The 19537-nt window shown below is 39.1% G+C and overlaps 1 protein-coding gene across 4 annotated transcripts in view; it reads left to right on the top strand.

Annotated features, from left to right (window-relative positions):
- Positions 1–19537, top strand: part of ATXN7 (ataxin 7) — a 154446-nt gene that overhangs the window by 46028 nt on the left and 88881 nt on the right. For all 4 annotated transcript variants that reach the window (XM_043519575.1, XM_038408878.2, XM_043519576.1 and 1 more), the window contains exon 2: positions 4335–4427. The gene's annotated coding sequence lies outside the window, so the exon portion shown is untranslated. The remainder of the gene's footprint in view (positions 1–4334; positions 4428–19537) is intronic.

Here is a 19537-nt window from a genome sequence, read left to right on the forward strand (position 1 = left end):
GGAACCGGGGATCCAGAACTGAACCGCCTAACTGGACTCAAATGGACATAGTGACTGGGGCAGGCCATTCATCCAAAATTTAGGAAAATTGTGTTGGAAGATTGCACCTCTGGAATTTGAACAAGAAATTGGGGTGGCTGAAATGGGGATTGAGCTCAGAACTGACTTGGATTTTGTTATGGCTAATAACTGTGTAATCAGTGCCAGGAAAGATGTCTTACAAATTCAGTCTGTGGAAATGCCCTTTAAAGATATGGCCCAGGTGGGACAAGTGGTTTGCAGTGAATAAATTGTCCTGCCCCAGGTGGTAGAAGCCATTGTAACAGCTATATGCTGTGGTAGCTTTTCAGCAAAGGAGTGGTGGGCAGTGGTTAAAACCTGTTTGGAAACATGGGATTTCAGGGAAACCTTAGGTGCCAAAGTTCTTGTGGGTCTGAAAGAAGAACTGATCCCTGTTTGTTTGCTGAATGTTTCTGGCAAGTAGCAAATAGTGAAGAAGGAAAAAATCATTTCATTTGTCAGTAAGGTGTTATTTAGCATTTTCAAAGTTGCAAAGGGCTTTTGGGACTGCTCCTGTCTTGGCTTATCTGTGTTTCAAAACCCTTTCATATTAGATATAGATACCAATGCTTACAGTTTGGGGGACAGTATTTCAGCTGCCTACCCCCTAAATCTGAGAATGTATTTGTGGAAGTTGAGGCTGGAAAAGTTGTTACAGAGATCAATCTCCCATTCAAACAGAATGGGCTGGGTCTGCCTCAGCCAACCAATTCCACAAAAGCACTAGATAATCCTCAGGGGCTGACTGAAAGGAGTCCCTCACTGGTGGCTGAAGGGAAATCCAGGGAAAGAAAAGCCCAAAAGGGATTTGGGTAGGAATAACTTCTTTCATGTGATGCAAACTTCTCCTGACAGAAGGATACTGTATACCTGTAGGTTTCAGAGTAGCAGCCGTGTTAGTCTGTATTCGCAAAAAGAAAAGGAGTACTTGTGGCACCTTAGAGACTAACAAATTTATTAGAGCATAAGCTGAAGTGAGCTGTAGCTCACGAAAGCTTATGCTCTAATAAATTTGTTAGTCTCTAAGGTGCCACAAGTACTCCTTTTCTTGTATACCTGTAAATAGTGAAACTTGTATCATTGGTAATTTAATATATATTTCTATTTGGGATGAGTTATTGGGCGTCACCATTTTAGGCCTCATTGGGACGATTGGCAAAGCTGAGGCATGGGCTGTTTTTATGAGCTGAGTGGTGCCTTGTTATGGATTGACTGGAAACCTTGTACAAACCGATGTGTGTGACCACATCTTTCATTTAATATAGTTGTAAGAGACAGTTAAGGGGCCACTCCTAAAACAAGGGCTATTAGAGATTGCCCAGAAACTAGCACCAAATGGGCTTTTGTTCCAGTGGATACTGTGACTAGGTGTGTGTGAATATGTGAGAATATACACAAACTAAGAACAGACAAGAATATAGAGAGTGGAGAGGCAAAGGCAGAAAGCCAAGCAGTACCCAGGGAACACAGTGTGGCCTTGGAAAAAGCTAGAGGGTCCTTTTGGGTCTGGAGTTGGCTAACGAGGCTTGGGGCTGTAAGCTAGGAAACTGCTGCTTTTATTCTTGGTTCCTCCTGCATTTGGAAAAACAGGACTTGTACATTTCTTGTAAATAAACAAGATTGTATCCAAAAAAAATCCGACTCCCATCAGTTTCTATTTCCAACTGGAACATTCCCAGTTCCCTGAAATTTGACTGTCTGCTTGGTTTGAAAAGGGACAACAGTAGTTCGGCTACCTTAAATTTGAATTTCCATACTTTCAAATGTTAGTTTCTTGTATCCTTAACTTTCAGTTTCCTGGCTTAATGTTTTTCATGGGCTTTTGGTTTGATTTTTATTAACTACAACTTTCTTGAAAAGATATTTCTCCTTTAAACTGCTGATAGGTATTGTCTGGGATTTAGCTTTTGCTCTGGTGAATTGCAACATTATTCCTGTTTAAAATTTGCTGTTAAAGAAAATAAAAAGTATTCCTTCAAGTTTGCAGCCATACTTTTTTCATTGATTTTTTTTCATGGGAGATGTATGGCTTAAAACCTGACATGCTGTTTTGAAAATGTAGGGCTTGGTGCTTTGACCAGGTTACTCTTCTCTTTATATCTTTTCACTGGTTTTCCCCATCTCCATCACATCAAGCCCCAAATTCTTTTCTCATATAAGGCCCATCATGGCTCATCTCCACCCACCCTGTCATCTCTTTTACACTATTCTCTGAGAACTGTGCCAATCTTCATTGCTCATTTGTAAAAGCTCCCAACAAGTACCTTATTTTTTTCCTTGCCACCTCTTATGCACAGAAGGTCCGAACTGCACATAAAAATCTGTAAAGCCACCACATTGTCCTCCTTCACATCCTTCCTTAAAACTCACCTCTACTGTGATACCAACAAAAATTGATTAGTGGTTAGGTAGCTGCTTACCACGCTGTTTATCACGCTGATTGTAATAACCTCATTTCTGACCTCTGATCCCATAATATTTGTTGTATTTACCTCTTGTCTTATACTTGGGGCAGGTCTACACTACGGGGCTAAGTCAACCTAAGTTACGCAACACCAGTTACATGAATAACATATCTGGAGTCGATGGTTCCTTAGGTGGACTTACTGCGGTGTCTACACCATGCTGGGTCAACGGGAGAAACTCTCCCGTCGACTTACCTTATGCTTCTCATTCCGGTGAGATGGGAGAGCGATTGGCAGTCGATTTAGCGGGTCTTCACTAGGCCCACCAAATCGACCCCCGGTGGATCGATCGCCATGCGTCAATCCCCCGGTAAGTGGAGAAAAGCCCATAGCTTGTACACTCTTTGGGGGATAGACTTTTTGGTTCATATTTCCATAGTACCTAGCATAAAGAGCCTTTCTAAGTGCTACCACAATATAAATGATATAATTTTATTAGGAAATAGAGGGCCCTCTGCATGCAGAACTACTCTATTCTACATAGAAGCGTATGGGTTATTGATGAGGTAAGCGGAAGGCAAAGTCTCTGCTCCACAGAACATTCTGAAAGGTAATACAGTTTCTGGCTACATTACTTTTTTTTTCTTTTGTCTGCCTAGGCAACCTTCCACATAGAGTAGAGGAGATCTACATGCAGAGGGTTCTCTATTTCCTAATAAAATTCCATTATTTATATTATGATAGTTTCTAGAGGGCCCAGCCTAATTGTGTTAGGCAGTGTACAAATACAAACCAAAAAGGCTGGCCTAACAGATAAAAGAGAAAAAAGTAATATTGTGGGTGCCTATACTGCCTTTCACAATGGGCACCAGAGAGGATTACTGGAAGCTAGCTCTTTCTGTAAGAAGCTACATTTCTGTATCTTAAAAAAAAACAAGTGTGTCAATGCAGAGGCTTGCACTGGTTTAATTAACTGGTTTAGAAACAGATTAATGTAGATAAGGCCTTAATATGCTTCTCTCTCTCTCTCATTCTTTTACATAATTTGTCAGTGGTGAAATAATGAACAATGTTACATGTAAATTATCACCATGGGGCACCTGAGTTACATGCCACGGTGGTAAAAACGCTGTTGGCCAGTGTACACAAATGGCCCTTCTTTGCTACCGTTGGTGGAGCTGCACTGTGGAGGGAAAAAAGTCTTGTGTAAAAACAGTTGCTAAGGCCCTGAACCTGTAGACCAGGGGTTCTCAAACTGGGGGTCGGGACCCCTCAGGGGGTCATGAGGTTATTCATGGGGGCTCGCTAGCTGTCAGCCTCCACCCCAAACCCTGCTTTGCTCCCAGCATTTATAAGAGTATTAAATGTATTTAAAAGTGTTTATAAGGGGGCGGGGGGTCACACTCAAAGTCTTGCAATGTGAAAGGGGTCACCAGTACAAAAGTTTGAGAACAACTGCTGTAGACACATTCTGTATGTTTGTAAGAGTCCATACCAATGCACCTATTTGCAAGATTAGAATCTAAATTAGATACAGACATTTTTAGTCTAAATTAATATTATTATTGGCGTGATGGTTGAGACTTAAATTGGTGCATTTTTAAATAAATATTCGTTCTGAAACTGGTGGGTTATCATTGAAAGACCCTGTTGTGCACATTATGCTGAATTACATTCTCTGTTTACAATATATATTAACATTTAAATTCACTGTAAAAACTAAATAATCTCTGGTGTTAAATAGGTAAAATGCATTGTATTAAAGCACTTTAATATTTCAAGGCAAAAATTGTAATTATGGAATGTCAGCTAAATAAGATTGCAAATTTCCGATTATTGTAGTAGTCATATATTTTTATTTCATTTCAGAGTTAAACGACTGTAAGTCAGAGAGAGCTTTCACAATCCAAACAGATGACGATCAATTGATAAATCAACCCAGAGTTTTACCATACTTTAAAGGTACTGTGACATACTTACCTATATATTTTTTTTCTTAAACATCGTATTTTCATAGTTCAGATGTGAGAAACATGAAGAACAGGATATTCACAGAGTTGCAAAGGAAGACTAAAGTGCTACCAGACCCAGCTTGGTGATGTTTTGATAAGATGCAGGTGTTAAATGCAGGTTTCAGTGAGAAGTAAAGAGACCTTCCAAACAGCCAGAATAAGATCTCTGTGCAAACCAGTCAAACCTCAAACATTCAGTCAAACTTCATTTATCTCAATGAGATAGGGGACATGAAAGTAACTTGAATGAGTAGAGTTTTGTGTAAGAAGAGTCTTTATCTATGTGTTTGATATACTTTGGGAGATGCTAACTGTTTTTTTTTGATGATCAAATTTCAGTTTATCTATATTCATACAGTCTTGGGTAAAACAGCATTATTTTATGATGTCGAGCAAAATTCCTTGAGATAGTATCATGATGCAGTTTCTTCCTCTGGACTCTCTTAAATTTTTCTCTCCTTTACCCCTTCAATTGTGTTTTACTTGTTAGTGTGTATTTTTCTTTGATATGGTGAAACAACTTAAAAATACAATGGATTTGTTCTCTTTGCCTTTTATGCACAAATTTGAAGAGCTGAGACTACTTAAGTTAAGTTTTTCCTATGCAAAACAGCTTTTTTATGCTTTTTAATTTTTTTATGATTATTATAGAAAATGCCATAAAGTTAGCATGGAGCTAGTCTGCAAAACTGAATGAAGCAGAACTCATTTGAGTGGCAGAGATAATCTGGGGAAGAGTGAGGAACGTTTTCATAGTATGGCTTTTTTACACAGTATGACTTTTTACTGATATCTTCTCTTGAGCAGCTCAGCTAAAACTAGTATTTTTTTCTTTGAAAACTTACATTGAAACTTTTTACTTGAAAATTGTAATTACATTGAGTCAGGTGCTATTTGAAGGGAAGAAAACATTGTAAAAGTATTGGTGGACCCACATTGCCATATGATTTTTGGCATGTGAAATTAGAAGTATAGATTTATGGCTCAGCAGTTGAGACTTTCACTTCAGAACACAACAGTTAGGACTTGGTGTGCTGCTTGGCACAATTTAGACATAACTGTTACAGCACTCTGAAACCTAGCACATATCAAGTGAACCTGGTAATATATAGGTAATTAAATTCCTTTTGATGAATTGAACAACTTTCAAGCACTAAATTCATACAGGATTACTGGAATACCTAACTATGCCAGAAGGACATGTTAGTTAATATTAATTGGCAATGGAGAATCAGACCTAAGATCTTTTATTTTTCTCTTTCCTTTATTTGTTTATAAAAGTGCAAATGCATATTAAATGCACCATTAGGGAAACTTACTTTAAATATTTTCACCCCAATTTAGCAGAGGTGGGTGGGAAATGGTTGTCCAATATGAGGAATATTTTCAAGATTGTCAAATTTTCCCATCCCAAAAGCCAAAGTCCTAGATTTTTAAAGGTATTTAGGTGTTTCTTCTCTGTGTCACAAGACCTAACTGATTTAGGAGCCTAAATCTTATTTTCAAAAGGGATTTAGAGTTTTAAATGTCTGAATCCCTTTGAAAATAGATGAATAGATTCCAAGGCCAGAAAGCACCATTGTGATAATCTAGTCTGACCTCCTATATAACACAGGCCATAAATAATTCTTGGAGCAGATCTTTTAGAAAAATATCCAATTTTGATTTAAAAATGGTCAGTTATGGAGAATTCACCATGTTTCAGTGGTTAATTACTCTCACTGTTTAACTTTTAACTCACTCGCTCTTTTAAAACTTTTGGATGCAAGTTATGTGGCCCTTCTGGTTTAAAAAATGTCTAACTTTAGCAGTTTGTGCTTAACAACCTCCAGAGATACAAGTTGGATACAAAGAGGGTAATTATCACATACGATGAGACAGTATCTGTTTCCCCTGTGTGCGCCCCTCCCCCCACCAATACAGAACAGAAATAGTTGTTGAACACTTTTGCCTTTTCTGCATTATTGATCCATTTATTATTGACCCAATACCATTGTTAGGATTCTTTTTGTTCCTAAAATTGTTTAAAAAAAAAAAACCAACAAACCCACACCTCTGTCCTTAGCTCTATTAGCAATAGACTTCTACTTGTGTCCCTTGGCTTCCGTTATCAGATTTCTACAATTCCTATCTTCTGATTTACATTCATTACTATCAATTTCCCCTCTTTTCCATCTGTTATATATTTTTATTTTTTACAGCTGCCTTCACTTCCCTTCTAAACCAGATCATTTTTTTTAAATCAGTACAGTCTTCTTCCTCGATTGTGGCTTTTTGGGTACTTTAGTAAGGGGTTCTTAAATTATGCCCAATTATCATTCACATATATTCTGATTAAATTTTTCCTGCCTGCTGATTTGGCTTATAATTATTTTCAGCTTTGTGAAATTGGCCCCATTAAAGTGTCGTGTGTGTGTGTATTGACAGGTTTCAGAGTAGCAGCCGTGTTAGTCTGTATTCGCAAAAAGAAAAGGAGTACTTGTGGCACCTTAGAGATTAACAATAATTTCTTAGTCTCTAAGGTGCCACAAGTACTCCTTTTCTTTGTGTGTGTGTGTGTGTATTCATTCATTCATTCTTCTGTCAAGCTAGCACTGTCTACACCAGAGGCTAGGTTGGCATAGCTGTGTCTCTGAGATTTGGATTTTTCACACCCCTGAGAGATGTAGCTCATGTAAATTTTCAGTGTAGACCAGTCCTTGGAATTTCTTTGAGTCAGGGGTGCAAAACCTTTCTGGAATTTGTATCTCAAGTAAGAGTAAGAAAATTGTAGGGAAAGGCTCCATACCTAACTGGTTGAATAACCACCTGAAAAAGAATTTTTGGAGTAAGCAGACCCTGCAAGGAAGAAGGGATTGATCAAAGCATAGTTGTCTTTGATAGATGTCAGAAAGTGTAGGGAGAAAGTGAGAATTGCCAAAGTCAAGGAATTCCTTGCAAAGGAAATTAAAACAAATAATAAAAGGATCTTTAGCCATATAATTAAAAAGAGAATAAGTAAATAAGTGGAGCCCCTAAGCAGTGAGAATGTGGTAAAAATTAAGGATAATCTAGGTACGGCCCGAAAATTAAATGAATACTTTACCTTCGTAAAGATGATAAGGTAGATCACAGAGGCAAAGACAAGATGGCAAATGGGAGGGAGTATATAGAAATGGAAATTACTACATCCAAGTTTCAGAGTAGCAGCCATGTTAGTCTGTATCTGCAAAAGAAAAGGAGTACTTGTGGCACCTTCGAGACTAACAAATTTATTGGAGCATAAGTGGCTGTAGCTCACGAAAGCTTATGCTCAAATAAATTTGTTAGTCTCTAAGGTGCCACAAGTACTCCTTTTCTTTTTACATCCAAGTTGGAAGCAAAACTCGGAGCTTAATGCGCTCAAATCAGGAGGTCCAGGTAATCTCCATCCCAGAATACCAAAAGAACTGCCACATGAAATTGCAAATCTGGTAGCAAGGATTTTTAATAAATCTCTCAAATTGGGGGGTGGTACTGTATGACTGGAGAGTAGTAAATATAGTACTTTAGGAGGCAAAAAGTGATCCAGTCAACTACAGATTTGTTAGTCTGACCTCAATAGTATGCAAAACTTTAGAACAAACGTTGAAGGAAAGAATAATTAAAGATATGGAACTAAATGGAAAATTGGATAAACTGCAACATTGATTTACCAAAGGTAGATCATGCCAGACTAACATGATGTCTTGCTTTGATGAGATAAAAGATTTTGTTAGACAACGGGAAGTGGTAGAGCTAATCTATCTAGACTTCATTTAAGCATTTGACATGGTATCAGATGGGTAAGCATTAGTTAAGGCGGAGAAGATGGGGATTGTACAAGAATTGTAAGGTGGATATCAAACTGGCTAAAGGGAGATAACAAAGGGTTGTGCTGAAAGGAAACCTGCAGGGCTGGAAAGAGGTTACTACAAGAGTTCCTCAAGGATGGGTCTTGGGACTGATCTTGTTTAATATTTTCATTAATGATTTTGGCACACAAAGTATGCTAATGAAATTTGCTGATGGCACAAAGTTGGTAGGCATCATCAATACAGAGGGGTACTGGAATATTATACAGGAAGAATGGGATGCTTGAAGGGGGGAAAATGTCAAAGAAACCCACCACAATAGCATTTAACTTCAAAAAAAGGAACTACACAAAAATGAGAGAGCTAGTTAAATGGAAATTAGAAGGAACAGTCACAAGGGTGAACTGCTTGCAAACTGCATGGAAACTATATAAAAATATCATAGTAAAGGCTCAAATTAAATGTATACCCCAAATATTTAACAAAATTGGTAAGAGGACCAAAAAAAGTCAGTATGGCTAAACAGCAGAGTAAAAGAGGGTAGGTAGAGACAAAAAGGCATCCTTTAAAAATTGGAAGTCAGATCCGAATGAGGAATATAGGAAGGAACATAAACTCTGTCAAGTGTAAAAGTATAATAAGGCAGGCCAAGAAAGAGTTTGAAGAGCAAATAGCTAAGGACAAAAAATCTAATAGCACAATTTATTTTAAGTACGTCAGAAGCATGGAGCCTGTCAAACAGTCAGTGGGGCCACTGGACGATCAAGGTGCTAAAGGAGCACTCAAGAAAGACAAGGTCATTGTGTGAACTAAATGAATTCTTTGCAACAGTCTTCACTGCAGAGGAAGTGAAGGAGAACCCCACACTCAAGTCATTCTTTTTTAGGTGACAAATCTGAGGAACTATCCAGTGAAGTGTCGGTAGAGCAGGTTTTGGAATAAATTGAAGGAAGTTCTGAAGGAACTCTAATTTTAAATTGCAGAACTACTAGCTCTGGATTGTAACCTATCACTTAAATCGGCATCTGTGCCAGATGACTGGAGGATAGCTAATGAAATGCCGATTTTTAAAAAAGACTCCAGAGGTGATCCTGGAAATTACAGGCTGGTGAGTCTAATTATACGTACAAAATCATAGGTTTTAAATTAGCTGCTGCCACTCAAGAAAGAGATCTTGGACTCATCATGGATAATTCTCTGCAAACATCTGCTCAATGTGCAGTGGCAGTCAAATGCTAACAGACTAACCATTAGGAAAGGGATAGATGATAAACTGAAACTGTCGTGATGCCACTATATAAGTCCATGCTATGCCCACACCTTGAGTACTGTGTGCAGTTCAAGTTGCATCATCTCAAAAAAGATGTATTAGAATTGAAAAAGATGCAGAGAAGGGCAATGAAAATGATTAGGGGTATGGAACAGCGTCCATACAAGGAGAGGTTAAAAAGATTGGGACTGCTCAGCTTAGAAAAGAGACAACTAAGGGGAAATATGATAAAGATCTATAAAATCAAGAATGGTCTGGAGAAAGTAAATAGGGAAGTGTTATTTACCACTTTACGTAGCACAACAACGAGTGGTCGTCGATGCAATTAATAAGCAAAAGGAAATACTTCTTCACACAATGCTCAGTCAACCTGTGGAACTTGTTGCCATGGGATGTTGTGAAGGCCAAAAAAGTATAACTGGGTTCAAAAAAGAATTAGATAAGTTCATGGAGGATAGGTCCACCGATGGCTATTAGCCATGATGGGCAGGGGCATAACTCCATGATCTGGGTGTCCCTAACCCTCTAACTGCCAGAAGCTGGGAGCAGATGCCATGCATCGCTTGAGATTGCCCTGTTCTGTTCATTCCCTCTGAAGCATTTGGCACTGGCCACTAAGAGACCGGATATTTGTCTGCGAAGACCATTGGTCTGACCCAGTATGGCTGTTATGTTCCATGCTTATGACTTAGGCTTGAAAAATTTCTCCAGCACCACCTAGCCCAAGGATGAAGCCTCCCTGCCCAGGTGAAGCAATATCTACACCTCATGGCCCCCAATAACGACACCCACAATTAAAACGAATTGTGTATTGGTTTTGTATTATGTGTATTTGTAGCATTGTCAATCAACTTTCTATTTAATGAACTCTAACATTGTAATTTACTCTGCCTTTTGTGGGGTTTTTTAACCTGGTTTCCCCTTGTTTCACTCCTTTTTTTTTTCCTATTGTCGATTATGTGTCTTTGTCTGTGTTGTTTTAGGTGTGCGATGTTCCTTCTTTTCCTTCTCTTCTTCTGTGTCCTTATACTTTGTTGTTTTCTTTTCTATTTATTGTACCTTCTCACCTATATTTTCAGTCTCACATTTCTTCCACTTCTTCCCAAAGATCTATCTTTCTCTGTCTATGCATCTGTATTTAACGCCCCCTCATTTGCTTTCTCACTCACCCTTCATGCCCACCTTTCTCTCTTTTTTATACATCTCTTTCCCCCGACAAGTTCACCCATCCGCCCTCAGGCTCCTTTCTGCATCCTGTTCTACCTAAAATAACAGCAGCCCCTGGTCTGCTCTGCTTCATCAGTTAAGCCCCCTCCTCCAGGAAAATATTAGCAGTACAACTGGTCCCCCTTCCCTTTCTCTTAAAGGAATATTGGCTCCTGCATCAGTCATCTCCTAGGCTTTCCTTTTTGCTCAGGCTGCTCTGCTCCCTAGCCCCAGTATGCCCACTTGATTTTTTTGTTCCAAATTGCTGATCACCCCAGCAAGTGAGTTTTTTCAAACCTCGTTTTTGCATTCAAAATTATTCCCCCCCTCCGCACCAAACCATTGACAGATCTTTTTTTAGTACTGCCCAAAACTATTTTTATACTTTAAAACAATGATACTTGAGTGATTCAGGAAAGAAAAACAAGTAACACATGTGCAAGAATGGTAATTTTCTCATCTTGTAGTACATACGTTTGGTCTACTCAAGCCACGAAAAAGAAAATTATCACTCCATCTACAGCTCCCATAAAATCAGTTTCTCATCTGACTTTATTATTCCTAGTTTCTGATTTGACAGTCAGTAATCTTGTCCATTGAACAGATGAATTGCTCTTTCTGCTGCCACTCTTCTTCCTCTACTGGAATACTGATGTATTCATGACATGCTGGAAAAATGTTCCAAAACATTATAGTAAAAGCCAGTCTGAGATCCAGCATGCAGAATTAGGCCCACTCGGGATCCTATATAGCAAAAACATTGTTGATTGAGGGGGGTGGGAATAACAAGGTGTAAAGACTAGACGGTAGCAAGAAAGAGGACAACCAACATATATGTATCTGTTAAAAAATAAATAAATAAAAAGTGTATGTCTAACGAACTGATTGGCACAAGGCATTTTAAAGCAGTAACCATGTTTAAATAACTGGAACTTTGTCAACATTTAACAGATAAATAGGCAAATATGTTGGTTCATTTCTAAGGGCTAGTTCATAGTGTAATTTTGTTTCAAAATTGTCTTTTCTTTTTTTTTTTTTTTTTTTACTTTTGGCTAAACTGGTTTATCTCCCTCAACAATGTGCAAAAAAAAAAAAAAAAGAGAAAGAAGAAGAAACCTTATTGATTACCATGCCTGTGACTATGAACTAGGACATTAGTAAGGTGAGTCTGTCATGCTAAGAATCTGTCTACTAAAGAGAAACTAAGCAGATGTTGACATGAAGGATAGTAATACTAATATCACTAAATTTGGACTTTGAGGTCACCTTGCTTTTAAAACACTCTTGGTACACACTGAGGTGGTGGTCAAAGGATTGGCAAGCAGTCACCAGTTCAGGTTTTGTACAGGCTGGTAATGCCCAAAGATTACCATCTACTGACTGTTCGATGTTCTACAAGAAATGTGTCCGTGTATTTCCGAGTGTACAGGAGTGCTCATCACAAAAACTGTCACAATTAGCACTAACTAGCAATCTCGAGAGGCCAAAAGGTGAATTAGCATACAGCCTGTACTGTCCTCTCAACCCTGAAAGGAGTACTTCTAAGATCTCTTGTATCCTAAGTTTTTTGTTTGTTTTTTTTTTTAATCAAGAGTGCAGCAAATTCAGCATAATGTGAGTGGGACACAATGCCAGTGACTTTAACAGAGTTGCATTTGTTTACACATGAGACTAATTTGGTCCCATATTTCTATCTCCTCTTAGTTTTCTTTTAAGTCATTTACAGCAACTTGTAAAGATTAAGCAACATTTCATCTGATGCCAGAGTTCTTATGCTATTCATGCTTCTATCCTCCTCCCCTCAACTGCCATTTCCTTCTCTGCTAAAACGTGCATGGTGTGAGCCCCTGTTCAGCAAATGAAAGAGGCCAAGAGAGAACTATCCAACCCCAACATATAGTATTCAAAAAGCTGAGCGCTTTAATTGGTTTGGAAGAAGAGTTGGTGAATAGGAGAAGCATATCAGAAAATGGTACTACACTGAGTATTAAGGTCTAAAATTCACTAACAAGCATAGATTGTATTCCATAAATTCTGTGTATTTAAATGACAAATTACATCTGCTTGTTCTAAAATCTCACTATTTATTTATTGATGATAGCCTGAAGTGTCATCAATAAAACCATTGCAGTTCATTATGACAAATGTTATACTTCTATGAGGCACTAAAAAGAGAGAAATGTTATTAAAAACGTACCACCATAAGACCATATTGCAGTGGCTGTGCTGTTCAGTCATTGATGGGATCTCTCTCTCTCTCTCTCTGTTTTATACTGTTGCTCATCACTGTAGTGTCTGAGAACATCGAATAACAATAGTGAAATCCTTAGTGGACTTCATGGAATCTCTGTCACTTCTCCCTTCTTGTGATTAAAAACTCTGCTTGGGGGTAGGATTTTTGGTTTGGGATGTTTGTTGTAGGGGTTTAGAAGTAGAAGGAGGGTGTCAGTATTACTGCCATTTTTATGGTGGAAAAGCTTTTATGAAGGCAAACTGCTGCAGATGGCTAAGATCTGGTCTACACTAGAGAGTTAGGTCGATGCAAGGCAGCATACGTTGACCAGGAAGTGACTATACTTAAATTTAGCTCCCAGCAACATAAGTGCCCCACTACGCCAACTTAATCCCTCCAAGAGCGGCATAGGGTCATGGTCAATGTAGTTAGGTCAATGCAATGTCAATATAGACGTTGTTTTTGTCAACTGTTACTGGTTTTCAGGAGCCTTCCCACAGTGCCCCACACTGACAGTACAGTCAATACAGGCATTGGTGGGGATGTGCCCTGCTGACACAAGTGAGCTGTAGCTCACGAAAGCTTATGCTAAATAAATTTGTTACTCTAAGGTGCCACAAGTACTCCTTTCTTTTTGCGAATACAGACTGACACAGCTACTACTCTGAAAGGAGCAAAGTGTAGACAAGAAAAAGCGATGTAATTACTGTAGCAGCTGTATGCGACGTAAGTTAAGTCAACTTAATTTTGTAGCGTAGACATGACTTAAGGAAACATGGCCTTTACCTCAGGGAGTAGTTTTGGATCAAGTTTCCTCTGTTCCTGTTACTGCAGTGACAGCTTCCTCCATAACAAGCCAGAACTATGTTAGCAAATAAGGGCTGTGACACAAGTCTCAGAAACATTCAACATCAGGACTTAAAAGACAGAATTATACTTTCACTAGATATACAAGAATTTGAGCTCAGTAATGATGTGATGTTAGGTTCCCTGTGAACCTGGGAGAAGACAGTAGGGTCTTCTCCCACCTGGATTCTATAGCAGGAAGAAGAGTTTTGCATCATTCAAGAAAGAATTTGAGATCTATTGCCACCTGAATCACTTGCTTTTTTGCTTATGTCACAGACTTAATGTTGAGTGTAATGTATGCATTTTACATATTATAGAAAACCACTGTTGGGTAATTGATTAAACAGTATTATTCTCCAGATTGAGCGTTTGCTGGCAGTTTATGACCAGGGCCCCAATCCTGTAAATACTTATGCATATGCTTAACTTTACTACCACAAGTAGTTCCATCAATTTGGGAACTACTCTTGATCATAAAGTTTATGTTTGCTGAATTGGGGCCCAGTTGGAAGAACTACCAGCCTGAGTTAACATGGCTGAAAAAATCCAAGTCAGAGGTCACTATTGCTGTTGTTTGTCCTCTAAAGCTCAGTGTGCTTTCACTGTTTGTAGTACCCGTCTTTTCTTAGGAGTTAAATGCTAGTAGAGTAACCAATAGGAAAGAAAGAGTTCCTCAACATTCTGTATTAAGCTTGTGATATAATATCAATTTTGAATGTGACCTATTAATATAGAATCATAGAAATGTAGGACTTGAAGGAACTTCCAGAGGCCATCTATTCCACCCCCGACCCTGGCAGGACCGTGTATACTTAGACCATCTCTGACAGGTGTTTGTCTAACCTGTTTTTAAAAAACTCCCTGTGATGGGGATTCCACAACCTCCCTTGGTAACCTATTCCAGTACTTAACTAGCCTCAGTTAGAAAGTTTTCCTAACATCTAACCTAAATCCCCTTTACTGCAGATTAAGTCCATTACTTTTTGTCCTACATTCAGTGTATATGCTGAACAATTGATCACCATCCTCTTTACAAGAATCCTTAATATATTTGAAGACTGTTATCAGGTCTCCCCTCAGTCTTCTTTTCTGAAGACCAAGCATATCCAGTTTTTTTTAAACCTTTCCTTTCTAGGTCAGGTTTTTAAAACCTTTTATCATTTTTGTTGCTGTCCTCTGGATTTCCTCCAATTTGTCCACATCTTTCTTAAAGAGTGGCACCCGAAACTAAACACAATTCTGCAGTTGAGGCCAGTGTCAAGTAGAGAAGAACAATTACCTCCTGTGTTTTATTTGGGACACTCTGGTTAATACACCCCAAAATGTTAGTCTTTTTTGCAACTGCATCACATTGTTGATTTATGTTCAATTTGTGACGCACTATAATCTCTAGATCCTTTTCTTCTGTATTACTGCCTAGCTAGTTATTATTCATATTGCATTTGTGCCTTTGACTTTTCCTTTCTAACTGTAGTACTTTTCACTTGCCTGTATTTAATTTTGTTGATTTCAGGCTAGTTCTCGAATTTATCAAGGACCTTGCTTACAGCTCCTCTGAGTTAGGTGTTGTCCACAAACTTTATTTACTCATTGTTGTGGACAATGGGCTTATAAAGAGCATAAGTGGTGACTGGTAAATTGGATTCTTAAAATTCTTTAACATTTAATAATCTAAAATCCCAGTCCTGGAAACACTTACGTATGTGTGTGTACCATTGCTCACACGAGTAGTCCTATTGTCTTCAATAAGACAACATAAGTGAATGTTATGTGTATGCTTAAGTATTTGCATGCTAGCTCTAGGACTTCAGTGGCACTACTCAATGCAGTTAAAGTTAAGCATGTTAAGATTAGGATCTAAAATGTCATAAGTAACAAGTAAATAAATTTGTTTATAGTACATGGCCCCAGTCCTGCAAAGATTTACACACCTGTTTAACTGTATGTAAGTGTAAGTAATCAGATTAAAGTCAATGGGACTAAGAATGTGATTGAGGGCTTGTCTACACTGCCACTTTTGTCGGTATAACTTACAGTATGTCCAAGGGGTGTGAAAAACACACCTCTGAGCAACATAAGTTACGCTGACAAAAGTGTATCATAAGTTACTCTGACAAAAGTGGTGTGGATGGTGCTATGTCAGCGGGAGAGCTTCTCCTGCTGACATAGCTACCGGTGCTCATGGAAGTGGTTTTATTATGTTAATGGGAGAGCTCTCTCCCGTTGGCATAGAGCTGCTACACGAGCAATCTTACAGCGGTGCAGTTGTGTCAGTACAGCTGTGCTGCTGTAAGCTCGCTAATGTAGACATGGTCTAAGACTTGGCAGAATCAGCGCCTATGATTTTAAATTGGTCATTTTACTTTAACATTTTAATTCACAGGGGAAAAAAAAGACCCTGAATTTTTAAAAATATTTTTGGAGTCAGTTTATAGAAGAATTTAATTTTGCAAAACTTATGGTTACTTCCAAGCATGCAAAGCTGCTAATAATCAGAAATATTTTTCACCAAAGGCTTGTATCTAGGGCTGTCAATTAATTGCAGTTAACTCACATGATTAACTCAAAAAATTAATCGTGATTTTAAAAGTTAATCACGATCAACACTGTTAAACAATAGAATACCAATTGAAATTTATTAAATATTTTGGATGTTTTTCTACATTTTCAAATATATTGATTTCTATTACAACACAGAATACAAAGTGTACAGTGCTCATTTATATTATTTTTATTACATATATTTGCACTGTAAAAATGATATAGTAATTTTAAATTCACCTCATACAAGTACTGTAGTGCAGTCTCTTTATTGTGAAAGTGTAACTTACAAATGTAGATTTTTGTTGTTGTTACATAATTGCACTCAAAAACAAAACAGTGTAAAACTTTAGAACCTACAAGTCCATTCAGTCCTGCTTCTTGTTCAGCCAATCGCTCAGACAAACAAAAAGAAAAGGAGTACTTGTGGCACCTTAGAGACTAACAATTTATTTTGTTTGAGCATAATTTTTTTTAATATTTATTTGAGCATAAGCTTTCGTGAGCTACAGCTCACTTCATCGGATGCATTTGAGTTGTAGCTCACGAAAGCTTATGCTCAGATAAATTTGTTAGTCTCTAAGGTGCCACAAGTACTCCTTTTCTTTTTGCGAATACAGACAAACACGGCTGCTACTCTGAAACTTGTCAGACAAACAAGCTTGTTTACATTTACGGGAGATACTGCTGCCTGCTTCTTTACAATGTCACCTGAAAGCGAGAACAGGCATTCACATGGCTCTTTTGTAGCCAGCGTTGCAAGATATTTACGTGCCAGATATGCTAAACATTCATATGCCCCTTCATGCTTTGGCCACCATTCCCGAGAACATGCTTCCATGCTGATGATGCTCGTTAAAAAAATAATGCGTTAATGAAATTTGTGACTGAACTCCTTGGAGGAGACTAGTATGTCCCCTGTTCTGTTTTATCTGCATTCTGCCATATATTTCATGTTATAACAGTCTCAGATGATGACCCAGCAGATTGTTGTTTTCAGAACACTTTTACTGTAGATTTGACAAAACGCAAAGAAAGTACCAATGTGAGATTTCATAGAATCATAGAATCATAGAATATCAGGGTTGGAAGGGACCCCAGAAGGTCATCTAGTCCAACCCCCTGCTCAAAGCAGGACCAAGTCCCAGTTAAATCATCCCAGCTAGGGCTTTGTCAAGCCTGACCTTAAAAACCTCTAAGGAAGGAGATTCTACCACCTCCCTAGGTAACGCATTCCAGTGTTTCACCACCCTCTTAGTGAAAAAGTTTTTCCTAATATCCAATCTAAACCTCCCCCATTGCAACTTGAGACCATTACTCCTCGTTCTGTCATCTGCTACCATTGAGAACAGTCTAGAGCCATCCTCTTTGAAACCCCCTTTCAGGTAGTTGAAAGCAGCTATCAAATCCCCCCTCATTCTTCTCTTCTGCAGACTAAACAATCCCAGCTCCCTCAGCCTCTCCTCATAAGTCATGTGCTCTAGACCCCTAATCATTTTCGTTGCCCTTCGTTGTACTCTTTCCAATTTATCCACATCCTTCCTGTAGTGTGGGGCCCAAAACTGGACACAGTACTCCAGATGAGGCCTCACCAGTGTCGAATAGAGGGGAACGATCACGTCCCTCGATCTGCTCGCTATGCCCCTACTTATACAACCCAAAATGCCATTGGCCTTCTTGGCAACAAGGGCACACTGCTGACTCGTATCCAGCTTCTCGTCCACTGTCACCCCTAGGTCTTTTTCCGCAGAACTGCTGCCGAGCCAATCGGTCCCTAGTCTGTAGCGGTGCATTGGATTCTTCCATCCTAAGTGCAGGACCCTGCATTTATCCTTATTGAACCTCATTAGATTTCTTTTGGCCCAATCCTCCAATTTGTCTAGGTCCTTCTGTATCCTATCCCTCCCCTCCAGCGTATCTACCACTCCTCCCAGTTTAGTATCATCCGCAAATTTGCTGAGAGTGCAATCCACACCATCCTCCAGATCATTTATGAAGATATTGAACAAAACGGGCCCCAGGACCGACCCCTGGGGCACTCCACTTGACACCGGCTGCCAACTAGACATGGAGCCATTGATCACTACCCGTTGAGCCCGACAATCTAGCCAGCTTTCTACCCACCTTATAGTGCATTCATCCAGCCCATACTTCCTTAACTTGCTGACAAGAATGCTGTGGGAGACCGTGTCAAAAGCTTTGCTAAAGTCAAGAAACAATACATCCACTGCTTTCCCTTCATCCACAGAACCAGTAATCTCATCATAAAAGGCGATTAGATTAGTCAGGCATGACCTTCCCTTGGTGAATCCATGCTGACTGTTCCTGATCACTTTCCTCTCCTCTAAGTGCTTCAGGATTGATTCTTTGAGGACCTGCTCCATGATTTTTCCAGGGACTGAGGTGAGGCTGACCGGCCTGTAGTTCCCAGGATCCTCCTTCTTCCCTTTTTTAAAGATGGGCACTACATTAGCCTTTTTCCAGTCATCCGGGACTTCCCCCGTTCGCCACGAGTTTTCAAAGATAATGGCCAAGGGCTCTGCAATCACAGCCGCCAATTCCTTCAGCACTCTCGGATGCAATTCGTCCGGCCCCATGGACTTGTGCACGTCCAGCTTTTCTAAATAGTCCCTAACCACCTCTATCTGTACAGAGGGCTGGCCATCTCTTCCCCATTTTGTGTTGCCCAGCACAGCAGTCTGGGAGCTGACCTTGTTAGTGAAAACAGAGGCAAAAAAAGCATTGAGGGTTCATACAGCACCAAAGGTTTAAGAATTTGAAGTGCCATCCAAAATCTGAGAGGACGAGGTGTGGAGCATGCTTTCAGAAGTCTTAAAAGAGCAACACTCCAATGCGGAAACTACAGAACTCAAACCACCAAAAAAGAAAATCAACCTTCTGCTGGTGGCATCTGACTCAGATGATGAAAATTAACATGCATTGGTCCGCACTATTCTGAATCGTTATCGAGCAGAACCTGTAATCAGCATGGACATGTGTCCTTGGGAATGGTGGTTGAAAATGAAGGAACATATGGATCTTTAGTACATCTGGCATGTAAATTTCTTGCAATGCTGGCTACAACAGTGCCTGTTCTCACTTTCAGGTGACATTGTAAAAAAAAAAAAAAAAAAAAAGCGGGCAGCATT

Source organism: Dermochelys coriacea, chromosome 7 (assembly GCF_009764565.3).
Source record: "Dermochelys coriacea isolate rDerCor1 chromosome 7, rDerCor1.pri.v4, whole genome shotgun sequence".
NCBI classification, from domain to species: Eukaryota; Metazoa; Chordata; order Testudines; family Dermochelyidae; genus Dermochelys; species Dermochelys coriacea.